General features: G+C 45.2%; 1 long non-coding RNA gene across 3 annotated transcripts in view; it reads left to right on the forward strand.

The window, feature by feature from the left end:
- LOC308573922 overlaps positions 1-17,853 on the forward strand; it is a 33,715-nt gene that overhangs the window by 5,075 nt on the left and 10,787 nt on the right. The window contains exon 1 of one of the 3 annotated variants that reach the window (XR_014002236.1): positions 6,829-7,012. The exons of 1 other annotated variant lie outside the window; for it this stretch is intronic. This is a non-coding gene — a long non-coding RNA (uncharacterized lncRNA). Of the gene's footprint in view, positions 1-6,828; positions 7,013-13,221; positions 13,606-17,853 lie in introns of those variants that run through there. One more of the 3 variants, XR_014002237.1, reaches the window with a different exon arrangement.

The following is a 17,853-nucleotide window of genomic DNA, read 5'->3' on the forward strand; positions in this document are numbered from 1 at the left end:
CAAATTTGACCATATTTCTAAGTCTTTTTTGATTTCTGACCAACATTTCTCATAGTTGTCCTTATACAAATTCTGATTCTTGGATGTTAGATAAACCCCTAGATATTTGACCTTTTTGACCACAGTCAAACCTGTTTCCTCTTGAAATTTCTCCTTTTCCATATCTGTTAGGTTTTTCCCTAAAACTTTGGTTTTTAGCTTGTTCAACTTAAATCCAGCTACCTGGCCAAACTGTTGTATTATTTCTAATACCTTTTTCGTACTAGTGTTTGGCTCTTGCAAAGTCAATACTAAGTCATCTGCGAACGCTCTTAATTTGTAATGTTTAGCTCCGACCTGCACACCTTTAACCTGCTGGTCATTTCTTATCATATTCAGCAAGACCTCCAGAACTGTAATAAAGAGTAATGGGGAGATCGGGCACCCCTGTCGTGTTCCTTTTTCTATCTTAAGCTCCTCAGTCACCACATTATTTACAATCAGTTTGGCCTTTTGTTCAGAGTATATTGCAGCCATACCATTCTCAAAACCCGGACCTACCCCCATCCTATGCAGATTCTTCTTCATAAAACTCCAAGAAATATTGTCAAAGGCTTTCTCCGCGTCTACAAATATCAATACTGCTTTAGTGTTTATATTCACCTCTAGCTTTTCCAGAATGTCTATAACATTCCTTACATTGTCCGCCAGGTGTCTTTTAGGGAGAAAGCCTGCTTGGTCCTTATGAATCATCTCCATCAAAACTCTTTTAAGTCTTTTTGCCAAAATGTCTGCAAAAATTTTGTAATCCACATTGAGCAATGATATTGGGCGGTAGTTCTTGAGTTGGGTCTTTTCAGTCTCTGACTTTGGTATGAGTGAAATGTATGCCTCTTTCCACGATTCAGGTGCCCTTTTTCCTTCTAGGATCTCATTACAAACTTCTCTTAATGGTTGAATCAACCATTCCTTCAGCGATTTGTAGTATCTAGAAGTCAATCCATCTGGTCCCGGAGATTTGCCCAGTTGCATATTCTGAATGGCAGCCTCTATCTCTTGTTCTGAGATTCTCTGGTTCAAGTCCAACTTACTTTGCTGAGAGATGTTTTGTAATCCATATCTTCCAAGGAATTTGTCTATATCTTCTTCATTTTGCGGGCCTTGAGTATAGAGTTTTTTGAAATAACTTAAAAAGCAATTTCTAATTTCATTGGGTTTAGATATGTTCTTTCCATCCACCTCTAGACTTGTAACTGTATTTAGTTTCTGCCTTTTCTTCAATTGCCATGCCAAAAGTTTACCACATTTATTTGCTGATTCAAAAGTTTTTTGCTTCATTTGCTTTATCTTCCATTCAATCTCTTGGTTCATCAATTCCATATATTGGGTTTGATATAACTTGATCTCTCTTAAAATGTCCTGAGACTTTGGTTTTGTTCTTAATTTCCTCTCTCCTTCTTTTATCATTTCCAAGATCTTCTCTTTTTTCTCATTTTGTTTTTTCCTCTTTATTGAGTTTTGTTGAATCAAAAGTCCTCTCATAACCGCTTTACTTGCATCCCAGATCACTCTTTTCTCGACGTCGGTCCTCAAATTTATTTCAAAATAGTCTTTTAGGGTCTTTTGGGCCTTCGTGAGAATCTCCTTATCTCGAAAGAGGGTGTCATTCATTCTCCATCTAAATTGACCAGTTATTGTGGGTTTCATCTCCATCTTCACGGCGTTATGGTCGGAGCAAGTTTTTGGGCAGATTTCCACTTTCTTAATCTTTGGAGCCAGTCCACTAGTAACCCAGATTTGGTCAATTCTGGTCCAGGTCATCATTGCTTGGGAGAAAAAGGTTCCCTCTCTCTCCAGAGGGTTCCTTGTTCTCCAAATGTCTATCAAGTCCATATTTTCTGTCATTTCGAAAAAAGTCTTAGGGAGTCTCCCTTCTTTAGTGACTGTTAATCTTTGTGCCTTGTCCATATTAGTGGAGACCACGCCATTCATGTCTCCCATGATTATCATATTGTAATCCAAATAGTCCGTCAAGGTTTCATGAAGTCTCTTAAAGAAGTCAGATTTGCCTTCATTTGGTGCATAAATTCCAACAACTAAGAATTTTTCTCCATGTACTTGTATCTCCACAGCCAGATATCTCCCTTGTTCATCTTTGAATATCATTTTTGGAGCCCATTTCTCCTTCACATATATTACAACTCCTCTCTTCTTAACTTTATCTGATGAAATAAATTCTTGTCCTAGCCTTTTATTTGAAAGTAATCTCCTATGGGCTCTGGTTATGTGAGTTTCTTGTAAGCATATCAAGTCCAATTGTTCTTTATTCAATATATGAAATACTTGTCTTCTCTTCAAAGGCCCATTGAGCCCATTACAATTCCAACTAAGGAATTGCAGAGCCATCTTGTTATTTTCTTAAGACTCCTCCAACAGCTCCAAGTTGTTGCTCTTCTTCTGATGGTAATGATTTTTGTCCAGGCAAGAGATTCAAGATGTCCAATGCTCTCCTCTGTTCTGCAAGTACGTCCACAGTCCCCTTCTGTAAATCCTCCTGGTATCTTGCCAAAAATTTGTCTTTGTCTTGAATTGTCTTTATTTTCACTTTCTTTGCCTTGTAATCAAATGACAGTCCTTGTGGGAACTCCCACCTAAAGCGAATAGTGTTCTTCTTTAGCAAGAGAACCAGGTCCTTGTAAAAGTTTCTTAAGTCCAGAATGTATTTTGGGATGTCTTTAAAGATCTGTACAGCTGAGTTTCCAATTTGCAGGGCCTTTTCGAAGTGTAATCCTAATATTTTGTCTCTTTCCTCCTTAGATCTGAGTGTAATCAAACAGTCTCTCGGTGTCTTTCTATCTTGCTTTTTACCCAATCTGAAGGCAGTCGTAATTTTAAATTCGTCTTCCTCAAGGTCCCAACAATCCACAAACTCCCGTGTCAAGTATTCCACAAGGCTGTCTCTTTCGTTCTCCGGAATCAGTCTTAATTTTAAATTTCTCTCTTTCCTCTGTAAGTCCCACAAGGCCAATGTTGCATCATGCTCATAGACCTTCTTGGCAAGGGGCTCTAGCTTCTCCTGTGTCTCTCCGGCAGTGGCTTTGGCCTCCTCGGCAATTTGGCGCGTGGTGGCGTTCTCCTCTACCAATCTATTTATAGATTCTGTATTCTGATTCAGTCTTGCTGATATTTCTGTTAATTTTTGTGTGTTCTCTGAAGTCTGTTTTGTCAAAGACTCCAGGGTTTGGTTTATCTTGAGCAAGGCCTCTGTCACAGCTTCCATAGAGACGGCTGCTCCTTTGTCTTGACCTGTTGTTCCTGCTGATCCGGCTGTTGCGCCTGAAATTGAACCTCTTTTCTTTGCCTGTTGCAGCTGCAGCTGTTGTTGTTGCTGTTGTTGCTTGATCTTGGCTCTTGTCACTATCTCTTCTTGTGGGCCACTCATGTCAAGGTCAATTCCCACGGGATTTGTTCTCCCTTGGAAAATTCCACTGTCTTAAGCCGTGCCGAACTTTACTTTATCCTCTAGAGGGAGCAAATCAAAATGGCCATAGAACAAAATTTCCAAGTACCAAAACAAAGGAGACAGTCCAAAAAGTGAGAAAAAGGGGAAATTAACACAGTCCAAGCCAATGTTACTAAATCAAATTGCCACAGTTGCCCAATTTATACTGTTTCTTCTTGTGATATACAATAGTCAGGCAGTGTAAAAACTTTGTATCAAAGTATCACTTCACAGGGAAAAGTCAGTTCAGTGTACTAAGAAGGCAGACCGTTTCGTACAATCAAACAAATGAGACAGCAGATGTTTTTTTCCTCCAAATAAGTCATGCAGTTAATGGTCAGATTCGCCTCCCCTCTGCCCTGCTTGCTAGAGGGGAGATCAAAGGTTTAAATGTCCGGTTTAGCTGATCAAAGGACAGATTTAAACGGATGCAGGTTTAAAGTTCCGTTGCTTTCGCTTTCATGCAGTCGGGGGGAGGCAGACTTCCTTTGTTTAAATCTCCCCCGTTTTTAGCCCAATTTTTAAAAGTAAAAGAGTCCCAGTTATTTTTCAGTTCTTACTCACGGGGAATCAGTCCGAATTTCTTTTCAGGAAGGAATCGGCGCTCTCCGCTTATGGCGACGCGGCTTCACTTCGCAGGCTGGGTAGCGACTCTCAGCACCGCGCTCACTCCCGATGTCGATCCGTAGCCTTTAAAAAGGCTCTTTCACGGTACCGGGGGGCGCAAAGGTGCCCACCGAGTCTCCTTGTTCTCAGGCTTCAGCGCCTGGGATTTTAGGGGTCCCCCGCTTGCCGTAGCGGGTAAGACCCGAACTTGCGAAGCAGTCCTTCTCCGGAGCTCGGAGCTAGGACCGCCATTAAGCGCTGGCACCGACCGGAATGCTTTGGGCATGATGTGTGAGAGAATTGGCCTGTCAGGCACAGAGTGGGAGTGGGGTGAATATACCAACAGCAGGAAGAACCCTAGATGGATAAAGTGGTACCTCAGGTTAAGTACTTAATTCGTTCCGGAGGTCCGTTCTTAACCTGAAACTGTTCTTAACCTGAAGCACCACTTTAGCTAATGGGGCCTCCTGCTGCCGCTGCGCCGCTGGAGCACGATTTCTGTTCTTATCTTGAAGCAAAGTTCTTAACCTGAAGCACTATTTCTGGGTTAGCGGAGTGTGTAACCTGAAGCGTATGTAACCTGAAGCGTATGTAACCCGAGGTACCACTGTATTGGAATGGCTGCTTAGGAAATGCTAGAAGATGGGCATTCACTTGCTGAAAACTGTGGCATAGGGCAGGATGGGAAGGGAAAAAGGAAATCATGGACTTGTAAAAAGGTAGGGTTGGGAGAGCTCTGAGGGGTCATCTAGCCTGACCCACTGCAATGCAGGAAGTCCCTTGTCTTAGACCTCATTGAAGATCATCTTTTCACCCCCTCGCTGTTGGCTTGCTCGCTGGCACTCTCCCCCCAAGTATTGTAGGGGGCGAAGTAGATGACCCTTTGAGCCCCTTCCAGCTAAGTAGCAACGAGGATTGAGTCACAACATGTACACGTCTGCGGACAGGCGGGGCCTTCTTTGCTCAGGCCCCTTGCCACTCGGAAAGCATATGTCAACATTATCTCAGAAGCAGAGGTGAGAATACGCTGCCTGGCGCTCAAAACACAGCTGATCAACAGCCATATGTATGAACAGAGCAACAGTGTAGTTTACCCCTCGCAGAGCTACAATTCCCAGCACCCTTAAACTACAGTTTCCAGGATTCTCTGCAGGGCAGTGGGAGTCTTTGTTCCCCACCTCTTTGGTGTTCAGGGTGCTGCCTCTGTCTTCACAGACATAATTGGGTTTGGCAGCTAAATATAATAGCCAAGCACCTGTTCCCCACAGCTGTCATGAAAGCCACTGCTAATGGCACCAAAGAGAGGCCTGAGGGATTGGTTGCAAATACTCTTTGGGCAGCAGGTGCCGGGAGCAATGGCCGGCCTGCTTGAGCACTCTGAAATACAAGCAGCTAATGGGTAACCCAGGACGAGGGAGATTGGAGGACCTAATGGAGGGGATTAGCAAGGAAAGGCCACAGTCAGGCCTTCTTCTGAGGCTGTGATGGCCATTTTGGAAAGTGATCAAAGGCCGGTCTCTCTCTGACAAGGGTCTGTAATCAGGAAATCACTGTCCACAGACAGCCAGCTGGGTGTTAGGGACTGTTCTGTATGGGTTAGGGATGGCAAGAGCTACTCAGAGCTCCTCTCTCTCTCATGCACACACGCAAACACACGTCTCATGAATACATTATCTTCAAGCAGATTTATAGCAGAATTCCTTGAGTTTATGCATTTGAGCAGAGAATGAAGCTTTAACTGACACTCTCCCACCCTGGCCCTGCTATCACGGTGGAGACTACCTCTGTATTATTGGACATTTGGAAAGTGGTACATATCAAGCCCTATGCCTGGTGCTCCCCCATCATAATAACATCATAGCCCGCTGGATCAGGCCAATGGCCCACCTAGTCCAGCATCCTGTTCCCACTGAGATGCCTGTGGGAAATGAGCAATGGTGGAAGCAGAGGATAGCATAGCCAATAGCCCTCTCCTCCATGAATTTCTCTCATCCTCTTTTGAAGCCATCCAGATTGGTGGCCAGAACTGCTTCCTGGGGCAGCATAGTTCAATTTTGCACTGTGTGAAGAAGAATTTTTTTTTAAAAAAATCTGTATTGAATCTTCCAAAGATCTTGATGATATGAGAGATGAAATTTTTCTCCATCTGCTTTCCGCATGCCGTGCATAATTTTTAAAACTTCTATCATGTTGTCTTCTTCTCACCTTCTCACCCAATTGCTGAAACCTTTAGTCATAGGGGGGTTATTCCACCCCCTTGATCATGACTCTGGAGGAGCCAATTCTGCCTGACTCGCTGGCTATTCAGGGCTCCACCACAACATGGAGGATGTGCCCTAGGAAGGGCAGTATGGGGAGGAGTCCCAAGTGCTGTTTAGAATAATATAATTGTAGAGTTGGAAGGTCAACGAGTCTACCCCCCCCCCCACCGGCCTCTCCTTCATCCCATCTTCCCTGCCTTGAAAAAACAACTTGGCAGAAAAGTTGGGATATGTCAATTTTGATTTCTCTCTGTTTTCTACTTCTCCTGTTTCTAGTCTTAGGTTCTACACGTCAGCTTGTGATTTATTTATTTTTTAAATAAGTTCTCATGGAAGTTATTCATCATTTTAGCACGAATTTCTCCTGATTTGTATGCAATTTTCTTTACTGCGTGCATTGTTGCAAAACAATTTCTCCTGGTATAGTGCATATTGATATTTTCACTAATATGTATACGCATTTTATTCTGTTAGATGCATCTTCCTACGCATTGTTTGGCTGAAGAACTGCATTGCAAAATTCAAAGAATTGTTACTTTCAAAGGAAGGTGTTTTGATTTGCATAATTAGGCAGATTAGATCACCTCTCATTTAAAAGCAGACTTCGTTGAACTTTTGTCTCACTCATCCTCACAACTCCTTCCTTGGCCACCTCAAAAGTAAGGTAAGCATGAGGCAACCCACCGATGAGAATTTCATTGAAATGTTCTTTCCCTTTTGATCATTTTGGAAGGCAGTTTCATTTTCCATTAATTGATGGAGAACAGTTTTTTTAAAAAACCAACAAGAGGGATTTTTCAGAATGTGCTGCTTCTAAAGACAATATTCATGACAATATGTTAATGATCAAATGCAAATATTTATGAATTGGCAACTCCTGGAAAATTAATATGAAACTCCGAGGTAATCTTGCAGGTATTTCTATAACAAATTTCTTAAGTGTCGTCCTCTTTTGCGTGAATACTCCCAGTCCCTGTTGCATCCTGCATTTATCTCTGTGCCTTTGAAAAGGAGATGGGCGGCTGGGAAACTGAGCTCGGGGAACACAGGGTGAACTCTGTTGCTCCGATATAAAGTGCCCTGTAATTCTATATGTGGACAGGATGTTGGCTTAACATCGTATCAGCAAGACGGGCCTTCCGGGGCAGCCGGGGCTTTTAACATGCTGCTGACAGAGAGCACACAGGCTGCCCTCTTGATCCAGGAGGGCTTGGGTTTCTCCCCCATCCATCACTCCCATAATAGCCCTGAGGACAAAAAGGGTTCAAAGACACCCAATCTCCAAATCTTGGGATAAACTGCAGGCACAGGGGGATGAATTCCAAGATTTAAATGTTCCTTAAAAATGAGTGAAAGTGATCTCAAATCTGGAATTATAATGAATTCTGGTGACATTTAAGGGCTGGGGAATGAGTATTTACACCGTTGTTCCCTGAGGGTCTTCATCAGTTACCACAGCCTTAAAAAGATTCATAGGATATATTATGTAGCTTATTAAGAATCAGTACCTGAATTTGTTTGTTTTTCTGTCCTTGGCATCTGTGAATTTCAGTTTCAACCAGTTTCCCATTTTTTTCCCATTGGAAAAAAAGAAAAAGGAATATTATGCAGATAAACAAACAAACAAACCAAAGAGCGTTGCAGGAGGGGGGAGGGAGTCTTTGCCAGCCATATCAGCAAAATCCAAAGGCTCCTTTGCACAGTAGCTGTAGTCAAGAGGTAAAGTGCCCAAGGCTGGACACAATGTGCTTAAAATGTCATTATCCCTCTTAACAGGAGTAACGGTGTTCTGTTGAGTAAACCGTCTGTTTGCTTTGGAGTCAACACAATGGCTGGCCGGCGGGTTTGATGAATGGTTCAACGTACATATAAGTCACTTATTAATCCACTGTGACAATGCAGACCGTGCTTTTCCCATGTTCATTGTCTAGGGGGCATCCTGCTACCATGGAGCCTCTGTTTCCACAGATTACACTTACACACACATCTCCCACGGCATGTTTCATAAATAGATCCCTCAAATTACGATCAGATAATTTCGATTTGAATGCTATTTGGACAATGGGGCCATGTGATGATATTGTATGCCTTCATCCATCTTGACTGGCTTTGATGGCACCTGAACCTGTCTGGCTTGTGCCTCCTAAGTAGGAGGAGCTTCGGGGCAGCTTAGGAGGGGTTGGTTAAGGAAGATCTTGCCCCACCCCCAAAAAACACTCTGGAGTGGCTGCTGGCACATGAGACCACAAGGCACAATACATTTGTCAGTCTTTAAGATCCAAGAACCGTAGTTGAGTTGGAAGAAACCCCAAGCCTCATCCAGTCCAATCTCCTCTACAATGCAATGAATTGCAGCTAAAGAATCCTTGGCAGATAACTGTCCAACATTTGTTTAAAATCCTCCAATGCCATCATCACATTCTTGGTTCTTCAAACATTATCTTGACCCGTTGTAATCTGTCCATGTTTTAGCACCAAAACAAGAGCAATCTACCTGTGTTCTCATGAGCCAGACCTTTGGATTTAGTAAGTTAAGCATTTAAAGCTTACTTAACAGTGTGTGGTCTGGTCATTACGAGAGGGGTAAAGGGAGGGAGACAAGAGCTTTAAAGCCGACTAAGTGGAATATGCAAACCTATTTTCCACTCTGAAAGTGATTTTTACTCTGCTGGAGGCTCTCTCACTCAAGAGAGTGTGCAGAGCCCTGCCTTTTGAATGCAGGCACCCACATTTTCTTATGTTAATTACACACATGTGGGTCAGATCTATTTTCCACCTCCAGGGACCCTGCACCACTTTCCTAACAACGCTCCTGCAAGTTGTTGAGTTTGTGTAATGCTGTTGTTGTTCTTGTTGTTGTTTGAAGGGTGGGATTTGGCTGAAATCTGAAATTAGTTTAGTAGATTTCAATAAGGGACCACCTTCCTTCCTTCCTCCCCTCCTCATTTCAGAAACTCTTTGAGAGGTGAAAAGCAAATAGTTATACTATGGAACTCACTGCCACAGGAAGCAGTGATGGTCACCAACTTAGATGGGTTTAAAGGAGGATTAGACAAATTCATGGGAGAGAGGGCTATTGATGCCTACTCACCACAATGGCTATGCTCAGCCTCTACAGTAGGAGGCAGCAATGCTCCTGAATCACAGGAGGGGAGAGGGTTCTTGTGCACAGATCCTGCTTGCAGGCTTCCCACAGGCATCTGGTCACGCCCCCCCCCCCCACTAGATGGGCCATTGGCCTGATCCAGCAGGCTCTTTTTGTACTAGCTCCTAGCCCTGAAAAAAAAGGACACCTATCCACTATTTCAACGATTATTCATTTAAATGTTAACCTCTTGACTAATCTGCCTCATTCTCACTGGAGACCTCTTTTGCTATCTGCATTGCAATGTTTATCCCCTGCAATTTCTGAAAGGATAAGAGGACCATCAAGCTTTTCCTAGTTAAACGCAACCCTGACATTTCAGGTAATCCAGGCGCTGGCCTCAAGCTGCTCTTTGCCCGCTCTCCTCTCTTCCTCCCTCACAATGATTAACTTTGCTATCCACACAACAAGGCCCGGCTAATCTCTGCACTGCAAATACGGTTGTTAGCAAGAGCAAGCTATAATGAGCGCAAAACGCAACCCTTCCATTTAAAATGCAGCCTATCTGTAAGCTCAGGATGAAGACCAAGAATGTACGATGCCTTAAGAGGTCTTCTGAGAATGGAGATGCCAGCGATTGAAACTGCAGCCTTCCGCATGCAGGGCAGATAGATGCTCTACCCCTGAGCCATTCTCTTCCCAGAAAATGGGACTTTAAGCTTATAGCCCCTGGCAATTTTCCTGAACACTTGAGCTAATCCTAATGTCTGTAGTGCATCCCCTCCTCACTGTCACCACTGGTGTGCGGCATCCCCTGCTGGACTCGCTTCCCTTGGGTTGGGACCACTGGGGCAGGTCTGCAGGGTCTGCTCAAATTTGGGTGGGTGGCATTTGGAAAGTTGCTTTTCTTAAGGATGTAAGAACCACCTGCTGGGTCAGGCCAGGCCAGCTTCCTGTTCTCACCGTGGCCAGCCAGAAGACTGGGCTGGGAAGTCCTTAAGCCAGACCTGGGCACAAGACCACCCCTCCTGCCATTTCCAGCAACTGGTATTCAGAAGAATTCCTGCCTCCAACCATGGATGGCAGCAATTTCACGACACCTTGCAGTGATGGGGAAGAGTCGCTCCTTTGGTGAGTGGGGGTGCTTGGGTGCTGTGTCCTTTCAGCCAGACCCCCAGAATTTATTAAGGGTAAAGGTAAAGGACCCCTGACAGTTAAGTCCAGTTGCGAACGACTCTGGGGTTGTGACGCTCATCTTGCTTTACAGGCCGAGGGAGCCGACGTTTGTCTGCAGACAGTTTTTCCAGATCATGTGGCCAGCAGGACTAAGCCGCTTCTGGCGAAACCAGAGCAGCACACGGAAACGCTGTTTAGCTTCCCGCTGGAGCGGTACCTATTTATCTACTTGCACTTTGACGTGCTTTCGAACTTCTAGGTTGGCAGGAGCTGGGACCGAACAACAGGAGCTCACCCCGTCGCGGGGATTCGAACCGCCGACCTTCTGGTTGGCAAGCCCACGGCTCAGTGGTTTACACAACAGCACCACCCGCCTCCCCAGAATTTATAAGCAACCCCCAAAATTGTTCAAGGAGACAGCAGGCCTTTCATGTGTTGCTTTCACCAAACTCCCATATTAGAGATGAACCCCTGCCTTCTCAAAAGGAGAGGTCCCAAGTCCTAGCACTGCCCCCCTTTCCAGGAGCATTCCTTATTCCCTTGCAACTTAGCCTCATTCAGCCCTCTCTTGGCCTAGCGAAGAGCTTGGCTTGGCCTCGAAAGAGTCCCAAAGGCAAGTAAGAGGTGACATGATGGACGTTGATAACAAATTTTGATAACAAACGTTGGACAAATTCATGGAGGAGAGGGCTAGCAATGGCAACTAGCCGGGATGGGATACCCGCCAACATTTCTCCGATGAAAATATGGACATCCAGTGGCTATGCTCTTCCCCCACAATTTGAGGCGGTAATGCCTTTGAATACCAGTTGCTGGAAAGCACAGGGAGTGAGAGGGCCCTTGTGGTCAGGTTCTGCTTGAGGGTTTCCCAGAGGCACGTAATAAAGAATTAAGGTACTTTATATATATAATAAATGTTCATAAATGTACCAACCAAGGACATACATAGATATGTGGACCACATGTCTGGAGCAGCACAGGAAGACCGTCCTGAAACCATTTTGACTCTCAAAATGACCAAATGTTTTCTCTGCAAGGAGGGAGGGGGTGAGGGAACCTTCCCGTTGTCTCAGGAATTGGGTAATCACCATCTCAAAGGAATGGCCAGACTACCAGGAAAGGCAATCAGATAAAGCCTTATCAGATAACCTGGCAGATAGGAAAAACAACAACATTCAAATTTCTGTTGTAGACCACCTTTTCTGTGATGTAGGTATGATGTTTGTGGGGGGTGGTCTTGGTTTACACCCCTTCTGTGATGAATGGAGGGGTGGTCTTGAGCTCCAGAGAAGGCAATTTAAAATGTCTATATAAGGGCAAGCACACCTTTGTTCTGGGTCCTCCTCCTTTCCTGCGTTTGAGGGGAGCACCCTGTTGCAACAATTCAATAAAGATCAGGCTTACGATCTGCTTTGCTTCTCAATACTCTCTGGTTGGCCTCTGTTATTTTCTCCTGCCGATGGAGAACCTACAAAGGACTCTGTAAGGGCTCTTGTGTCCCCTATAAGGGAATAAGGGCAGATTTTGTTTACAACAGGCACCTGGTTGGCCAACGTGAGAACATGATGCTGGACTAGATGGGGCACTGGCCTGATCCAGCAGGCTCTTCTCTATGTTAACACCGAGATGACTCAGGGCGGTGGGGAGCCTCTCAGGAAGCCTCAGTTAATTTTTATTGCTTCATGGATTTAAGGATTTGGAGGAAGATAAATTCCACGAAGCCCTCCACTGCCAGCTCACCCGGATAACATTTGCATGCTCTGGGTGTTTGCTGCCTTGCTGATCCCTCTCAAATTCCGCTCCCTGTTCAAACTTTTTCCCCCTCCACCTTGCGAAGGATCAGTGGCTACATCAAAGGTTACGTGAAGGTTGTCCACATTCCTTCCGAGCTGTTTGCACAGCCCTCCAGTTTGCTCTGCTAACACCCCAGGCAGCTCTCCTTGCAATCGCTCTGTTTGCCCAGCATTAGGCCCCTGTTTGCCCAAACACCTCAGAGAATCCGAGGGGGGCGGGGCGGCCGGCTTTCTAAACATTGGGTCCCATCTGTCAATCAATAACACCAATCAGTTTCCTGATACAAACAGCAAACTCTGCCAAAGCCAATATTTGCCCAACTTTTACTAACTCTTTGTGTGTCATTGGGTTTGGCTTTTTTTAAAAGCGTAAGATGCATCTGAGCAGACGTTTTGTACACAGAATTGTCCTCTCTTAATGGTTAACTCTGGGCAAACAGAATGTATGATTTCAGTTAACGGAAGGGGGGGGGAGGAGAAGGGGGGAAAAAACAACCGGCATTTTTATTGCCACCTTTTAAAGAGGAAATGAAAGGACTGGGGGAGGCGATTTGCATAAATACAGGGGTTGTTATCTGTTACCATAGGCAGTAATGAAAAAGGGCAAGAAAAAGGACTCCATTGAGTCAGCCATGTACACACCCAGCCCCACAGGCTCACCTTTGACTGGTGTTTGTTTCAGGTGATGTTTATCCAGGCTACAGACCCATAAACCCACTGATGTCATTACTGTGGAATGGGAACAGCACGACACTACAAGACCCATGCACACATCCTGCAAGGGACAAAGTGCTCCATGGTCTGCCTTGGGAGTCCAGGGGTGCCAACTTGAATAAAATATTGGGGCAGGGGGAGGGTTCCAGGTAAGCCTTTCCCTACATAATCAATCACAAGACGATTCACTGGAGGTTTTAAGCTGAGGTTCGGTGGCCACCTGTCAGGAATTCTTGAGCTGTGATTCCTGCACTGCAGGGGGTTGGACTAGATGGCTCCTGGGTGTCCCTTTCAACTCCACAGTTCTATGATTCCATGACTTGTTTACAGGCTGTGCTTCAGTCTTCGGCTTTCTTCCTCCTTGCCCCCTTTTAAGTTCTTAACATTTCTTCCGTGCCTTTTCAATATCCCTCCTGGAGCTCGGCTTGCGTCAAAGCGATTAGATCTCACAGCCCCCCTAAGGATGACAATACTGCTTGTCTTGTAAAGGTATTTCTTTATTATATCATTTTTTTATTTTTGCTGGAGGTTTGTTCAGAGAGAGAGAGAGAGAGAGAGAGAGAGAGAGAGAGAGAGCGTGCTTCTAGCAGCTCAGTTCATGTTTAATTCATGATGTTTTGCCAAGAAAAGGAAAACCCAGGAAGAACTGGGCCAGATAATGATCTGCCAAGAGGTGTGTGTGTGTGTGTGTTTAATATGTCACGTTTTGGTAATCAAATAAATCTCCTTTTGAGATAAATGTCAGAAGTATTTTAAAAGCTTTTCTTCACAGGGAAGGAGCCTTTCGCTGAAAGGGGCATCAAACAGTCATTTTCACAAGGAAAAGATCCCTTAATTGGGTCTGACAAGGATGGAGAGAGGAAAGAAGAGATACCTGAACAGCAGTCTCCCCCAAGCTGGTGCTCGCCAGATGTTTTGGGCCGTGGCTTCCATCAGTCCCAGCCAGCTGTTTTCTTCCCCTCTTGTCTAAATGCCAGAACTTGAACTGCCCTGTGATCACCCTCTTAAATTTTGTAGGGAAGGTAAAATCAGCAGGAGGCAAACAGGTTGAATCATAGAACTGCAGAGACACCAGGGGTTGTTTAGTCTAACGCCCCACAATGCAGGGGTTTTAACTAAAGCATCCATGACAGAACAGCCATCCAACCTCCAGCTTAAAAACCTCCAATGAAGGAGAGTCCGCCACCTTCTGAGGGAGTCCGCTGCACTGTCAAATAGCTCTTACCATCATAAAGTTATTTAGTCCAGTGTTTCCTAAACTTAGGTCTCCAGCTACTTTTGGACTACAACTCCCATCATCCCTAGCTAACAGGACCAGTGGTCAGGGATGATGGGAACTGTAGTCCCAAAATAGCTATATTATACAGTGGTACCTGTTTATTGGGAAGCTAGTGGTGCTGTGGTCTAAACCACAGAGCCTAGGACTTGCCGATCAGAAGGTCGGTGGTTCGAATCCCCGTGACGGGGTGAGCTCCCATTGCTCGGTCCCTGCTCCTGCCAACCTAGCAGTTTGAAAGCACGTGCAAGTAGATAAATAGGTACTGCGCTGGCGGGAAGGAAAACGGTGTTTCCGTGCGCTGCTCTGGTTCGCCAGAAGCTGTTTAGTCATGCTGGCCACATGACCCAGAAGCTGTACGCTGGCTCCCTCGGCCAGTAAAGCGAGATGAGCGCCGCAACCCCAGTGTCGGCCATGACTAGACCTAATGGTCAGGGGTCCCTTTACCTTTTACCTCGGGTTACAGACGCTAACCCAGAAATAGTACCTCGGGTTAAGAACTTTGCTTCAGGATGAGAACAGAAATTGCGCAGCAGCGGCACGACGGCAGCGGGAGGCCCTATTAGCTAAAGTGGTGCTTCAGGTTAAGAACAGTTTCAGGTTAAGAATGGAACTCCAGAACGAATTAAGTTCTTAACCCAGGGTACCACTGTATTACATTTATATTCAACCTTCTCCTCAAAGAGCCCAAGGTGGCAAACATAACTTCCCCTCCTCCTCATTTTATCCTTACAACAGCCATGTGAGGTTGGTTAGGCTAAGAGACAGCAGCTGGCCCCAGCTCACACAATGAGCTTCACAGCTCATTCAATGGTCCCAGGGTGGGGGTTATAACCATTTTAGAACACAATGGGCAGTATCCAGCTAGTGTATCCCATCATTTCAAGGATTTCCGCTTGTGCAATGGAACTCCCCCCTCTCCTCCCCCTGTGCCCTCCCCAGATTTGCTCTGGAGGTTTGGGGGAACCCCTAGAATAAATTTAGGAGGAAGGGCGGGAAGAATATTTGCAAATGCTTGTGTTGACGAGACATGATAGTTGTTCAATATTCTATTAGAATGGGACTCAGTGTTGCCGCTGCGACCAGAAATTGGCCAGGAGGGGACCAGCAGGCGCTCACACCTCACTGGTAAACTGTGGAGATTCTCTTGGTCCCCCAAAAGCCAATACTTAAATTCAAACAGAAGGTGGCGCTAGATGAAAAATGATGGCTTTTTACCCTCCCCACCCCCAGCTTCCTGTTCCTTCTTTATTGGAAGCAAAGATTGTTGTACTTCTGATACCATCAGAATGGTTCACGTGGAGGGGGTTGGGGATCTGCAGTGGTAGGAAGAAGAATATGTGTACAGTGACCATCTCCCCATCCACTAACTTAGAGTGGTGGGCCATTATTTATTCCAGCCTTGCCCTTTCCAAATGCTGGCAAGCACATTTATTTATTAGAATTGTAGAGAGGCGCCCCAAGGGCCATTTAGTCCAGCCCCTGCAACGCAGGAATCCCGGCTATCTGTTTACTCGACTTATTTATTAGCAATGCCCCTTATTCCCCCTGAAGCCAGGAAATGTTGCCACTGCTGGGCGATCCAAATAAATAAGGAAGCACAGAGGCTCCCAAAATCTTACTAGGTTTTATGGCAGTCCAAATGTATTGCTTATTTATTCAGAAGTGAACCCTGTTTAAATCAGCGGGGCTTTCAGTGATGAAATATTGAAGTGCACAAACATTATTGACAGGCCCAGCGCCGTCAAATGAATCCAAATAGAGTAATGCAGTGATTGCCACTTTGCCGCTAAATAACCTACAAATATGTGGTCTCTAATCTACAGTGCTTGGGAAGGGAGATTCTCTTCTCTCCATTCATGGAGCCTCTGCTTTGCATGGAGAATGTCCCAGATTTGGTTCCTGGCATCTCCAGGAAAAGTGGCTGGGAAAAGCTTCCACTGGAAATCCTGGAAAGCCACTCCCAGCTGGTGTCAACATTGCTGGTTGACATCCATCTGTCTAGGGAGACAGCGGAGGAGCGAGCCTTTGGAACTGTATATATTTTGCTAAGAATTACATAACATACTCTCTAGATGGAAACCCAGGCAGATGGGCGTGGTACAAATAAAGTATTATTATTATTATTATTATTATTATTATTATTATTATTATTATTATTTATTATTACATTTCTCTGATGAAAATAGAGATGATGGTGATGATACTATTTATACCCCCACGTGACTGTATTGGCCCAGCCACTCTGGGTGGCTTCCAACATGTATAAAAACACAACATTAAATGTTAAAAAAACCTTCCCTATATAGGGCTGCCTTCAGATGGATCAGGAGTCAGATAACTCCATACCCTCTAACATTTCTCAGATAAAAATAGGATGCACTAAGGGAATGTGGGACATTCTGGGATCAAATCAGAAACTGGGATGGCTTCTGTAAATCTGGGACTGTCCCTGGAAAATAGGGACACTTGGAAGGTCTGAAAACATATACAGTGGTACCTCTGGTTAAGAACTTAATTCGTTCTGGAGGTTCATTCTTAACCTGAAACTGTTCTTAGCCTGAGGTACCACTTTAGCTAATGGGGCCTCCTGCTGCTGCTGCACAATTTCTGTTCTCATCCTGAAGCAAAGTTCTTAACCCGAGGTACTATTTCTGGGTTAGCGGAGTCTGTAACCTGAAGTGTCTGTAACCCGAGGTACCACTGTAGAAGTTTTTGGGGCTCAAAGCCTCCTTCTGGACTGCTTGTTCCCAGTAATCTGTACTGTCTGTCTCCCCACCCACACCCTCCCCGTCATCGGGCCCTGAGGATAGATATTGGTTGTGGCTAATAGTGTGCGTCGATTTCTGGCTGTTTGTGTTGCATGGGTACGCAGGGTGCCACCACAACCTGTGGTTGTTTGAACTAGTGGGGAGTGTCGATGCCAGCATGAAACCCAACAGCTGTACTTGGGCAAGTCCCACCCCCATGCTGCACCGCTCTCACCCCCCCTCCCCATCCCAAGTACCATTATGGCACCATATCCTACATGGGCCTGATGGATTGGTTTCCCTGTTGTGCTCTGTGTTATCGCAGCCCTGTTCTAATGCTAGTCAAACATCATGGTGAATAGCCCAACTCAATGGCAGCCGTGTCGGGCTGGAGAGTCAATATTAGCTGAGCAAACAGCGCAAACAAAGAGTTGCTATTTGCGTAGCTATGAGGAGCTGTGTGCTTTTGTCACCAAACAGGCCACTTGGAAATTTCGTGAAAAGGAAAGCTCAGAATTCTCTTGCTCAGCAAATGCTCTCTGTCAGGGTTAAAAACAGGCTGGGTTTTGTTGTTGTTGTTAAGCAAGTATATTTAAGACCAAGACTGGTTCCCATGCTTTCATAAGAGCCTGCAGGATCAGGCCAATGGGCATCTTGCCCAGCGTCCTGTTCTGACAGTGGCCAACCAGATGCCTGTGGGAAACCCGCAAT

This window comes from Podarcis bocagei (assembly GCF_964188305.1).
Source record: "Podarcis bocagei genome assembly, chromosome: 14".
Classification (NCBI taxonomy): Eukaryota; Metazoa; Chordata; class Lepidosauria; order Squamata; family Lacertidae; genus Podarcis; species Podarcis bocagei.